Raw genomic sequence first — 3828 nt, 5'->3', positions numbered from 1 at the left:
GTGATAAAAAGTAAGACAGAAGTAGACATCCGAAGTAGTCGAGGAAGCACCAACTATGGGAACTAAACGGATTACTAGTGCTCGATAAAGAAAGCAAATGATCCACGAATGTTAACTAATGACTTAAAGAATGAGATTTCTCAGATCATCTCCCGGTGTTAAGAGGTTTCGCATAGTTCACGGCCCCAGCATCTAAGAGAGCCTCACTATCGAGCCACTGCTTCTTCGCATTGAAAGATTACGATTATGTTGGTTTCGGCACGTAACGGAATGCCACAAGAAAGACTCTTACAGAGTCATGTTTTTCTATCTGAATGCATCCAGCAGACCACATGGAAGACCAAGCACTAGATGGATGGATTAAATCCGGACATCTTGGGATTCCAGCAGAAGAGCTGAATTCCGGTGCTACGGATCTAGGCCATTGAAAGACACTACTCGGTCTACTGGGACTATTACGGCAATCTTCTCGGGATAGCAGGCATTAAAAATGAATTAATAGTCAAAGCATAAGTTAGAGGGCCTATTTAATATCACCAGGTCACCAAATTAAATGACTGTTCAATTTGGTTATTCTGATTAACTGGATTTAGGACAATGGCCTTTATCGGATACAAAAATTTTTATTCGGGCGAAACCGTCTTGTTATTCCTTGCAATGCATGATTTATACATTGTAAGAAATGACAAGATGGTTTCGCCTTATGGAAAGAATTATCAATTATTATTTATCATAGTCCTTACGCTGTTGCCTAAGAATTTCGTATCTTGAACATTGAACATTTAATTGATGTAGATTTGATACAAGTGATGTCATTTCTATTATAATTGAACGCTCGAGCACAGGTCCTGAACAACTTTCTTCTATTCTTTCCGCTCTGTGATCATCGAGAGAATTTTTTTTCGAGCCCATCGTGGTTCGGCCGAGCCCATATGAAGCTGAAGTGAGGGCGGGGCTCGACACATCCAGGATAGATCTTTCGAAAAAATCCCCGTTTTTCGACCAATCCGGATTTGATCCCGATTCCTTCGGAGAGGTAGGCTGAACGACTTAATCCCCTCGGCCATCAATGATTGCCTATTACGGGCAAGATTGAAATCAATCATCGCTTGCTAAAACTTTATATCAAATTAAATTTCATTTTGAAAAATATATTTGATGGAGGTTTATATCAAATAAAATTTTATTTTAAAAAGTAAAATATCAATATAATATTGTATAAATGATTTAACAAAATCTCAAATTTTTAATAAAATAAATTTCGGAAATAGTGTGTTTACTTAAACGTTTAAATTGAATGGTCCTAAGAAGTTTATTAAATTTAATGAATAANACGTAAATTTAATATTTTAAAAAATATTTTAAATATTTAAGAAAGCATAATTATATTTTGGCTATTTTTAAAAAAAATTTTTACGTTAAAAATCATAATTCTGGCAACACTTTCCTAACGACTTATTTCATTTCCGACCTGGTTCTTATTGTTGTCGTACGTATGATTTTTCTTTCTTTTCTTCCCGATACGAAAATTACTTTTGAAATTTAACATTTCTATTTAAAAATTAGTAAATACATTAACTTTAATCTTTAATTATATTTTAATTGTCGTTTCCTCATTCAGCTCGTCGGTTAGGCTTATCGTAGCCACGTGTTTGTAACACATTCGTCTGGAATTTTTCTGCGGCCATCATGGTAAGTTTAGACATTTTTGAAAGAAAATCAAATAAGACATAGTTATAGCGCTTACAATTATGAAAATTGTTGTATGTGTTAGAATAAAAATTAATGGAGAAGATCGTCCAAAATGAAGCGTGCATTTATGAAAATTTGTATCATATCAATCTGATTGGTCTGATTAACGTTACTTTGATCGTTATGTGAATAAAGTTATGGTAATTATATAGATTCTTACCATTACAAGTTTTCATTTAATTTGTTTTTATTTTTAGAAGACATTTCACAGACTGAATTTTTGTTGCCAACCCATACAAAAAGTGCTATAAGCAAAAAACGGCACTTGGAGTATGGCTGTTTGAAAGGTTGGTAAAATCCATCTTTACTACATCGGGCGTTTTTGTCTAATTTTGCTCTCTTAAGACACCTCTCTAACAGATATGTCCTAAACACAGACGTTTTTGGGGCGACGCGTATAAGAGCTATAAGCGAAAACTCGTTGGATTACTTGTGTTTAGGACACTTCTTGAGCAAAATTAGAAAAAAAATGCCCCATTTAGTAAGGATGGACTTTTACCAGAAGGTTTTCTTCCGTAAAATTCGATTCTAGACTAATTTGACTCGGTCATTTTTAAAACAAGTATAATTTTTTGAGAACGATTCGTATAAAATAAGCTATAAACAAAAAATTGTAGGAATGCTTACCGAGTGTGCACCGTTCGAAGATTCTGTGGCTTAAGCTCGATTTTGTGATGGAGCTGCGTGTTGGAAGGCAGACGTGTACGGAGCGTGTCGCGTGATGTTTTTCGGGTCTGTTTGATCGCGTGACTACTCGCTTGTCTCGGCCACACCTTGCGTCTCTGATGTGTTTCCTGATAACTTAATAATAACAATAATAAATAATGAATCACTATACGAAACAACAAAGGTAAAACCACTGCTAACGACAGTTCTATCGTGATATATATTATGATGAAAAATGTTAGTCGAATTCAACGTAACATGTCTAATGTCTTGATGCAAATAAATAAAACTCAATTTTGCTTAAGACATGAAAGAGAGTAGGTTAATTTGAATGTTCAGTTAAAAGCAGCAAAATAGATCTCAGTAAATTCTAGAAAATAATTACTAATCGTTTTTGTCATTTATGATTGTTCGTGTTGTGTACATAATAAATGTGGTGCCGATTACCCAAGTAATATAGCTTTGTACCCAAGTACCCTGGTTCAAAAACAGATACCTGACATTCAACATTAGCCAAAAACAAAAAGAAATTACAGATTATTTTTAAAATATGAGGAATTTGTAAAATTAATATGTACTATACATTTTGATGCAAATGTAGGCTACATATCAAATATGGTATAAAAAGTTCCTAAAAATTTGATTTATCTGTAGTGTATTATTATTATTATGTGTTGGGTTTAGTGGGTTATACTCGGTACACACCGGTGGCTGTGTACTATGCCGGACCAGAGTCAAGGCATAGCAACCAAAACAAAACTAAAATTAAATGTGTGTGTCAGTGTCTGTATTAAGGAATTTCCTAACAATATGGCATGTATTCAATATAGTGGCCTTCTGTAGTGTGATGTATGTATTTCTACACAATTGTAATGTTCCCAGGCTTTTGTGTAGCGTGTGTGGTATCACACCTGTACAGGAGAGAACGACAGGTACAATAACCAACCTATCCATCCTCCACAGATGCCTGATTTCCTGGGCGAGTTCTGTGTACTTGCTAATTTTTTCAGTGCATGTGTTTTGTACATTGTGAGTGTTTGGAATGGCTATGTCTATAATGNGTGCTCCAGCCTGCATTGTCCTATGGATCTGTAAAACTACTGGGCTCTCCCACCACGACCAGGTGGTGACCACGGGAGAGTTATTATTATTATTATTATTATTATTATCATTTTCCTATTCCCTGTTAATTTTTTTTTTTTTTTCATCAATCTGAACAACCTCATGTAATAATTAAACAATTAGTGAAAGTTCAATTTAGATGTTATCTAAAATAAATTATTGTTTTATAAATATTTCTTCAATCTGAATTTATCAGAAAAAGTTGAAATTCATAGACATTTCTCTTATGGGTAAAATTTTAATTTCAGCCAAAACAAATCAAAGATATTAAAGATTTTCTTCTTACTG

At 34.0% G+C, this 3828-nt stretch overlaps 1 long non-coding RNA gene across 1 annotated transcript; it reads left to right on the top strand.

The window, feature by feature from the left end:
* Positions 1-1400: 1400 nt before the first annotated feature.
* LOC111628308 lies at positions 1401-1692 on the top strand. Its single transcript, XR_002757156.1, has 2 exons — positions 1401-1489; positions 1622-1692. It is a non-coding gene; the product is annotated as an uncharacterized LOC111628308 (long non-coding RNA).
* The last annotated feature ends 2136 nt before the right edge of the window (positions 1693-3828 follow it).

Source organism: Centruroides sculpturatus, unplaced genomic scaffold (genome assembly GCF_000671375.1).
Source record: "Centruroides sculpturatus isolate CEXI.00-Female unplaced genomic scaffold, Cexi_2.0 scaffold65, whole genome shotgun sequence".
Classification (NCBI taxonomy): domain Eukaryota; kingdom Metazoa; phylum Arthropoda; class Arachnida; order Scorpiones; family Buthidae; genus Centruroides; species Centruroides sculpturatus.
This window is presented reverse-complemented; position numbering and strand designations above follow the sequence as displayed.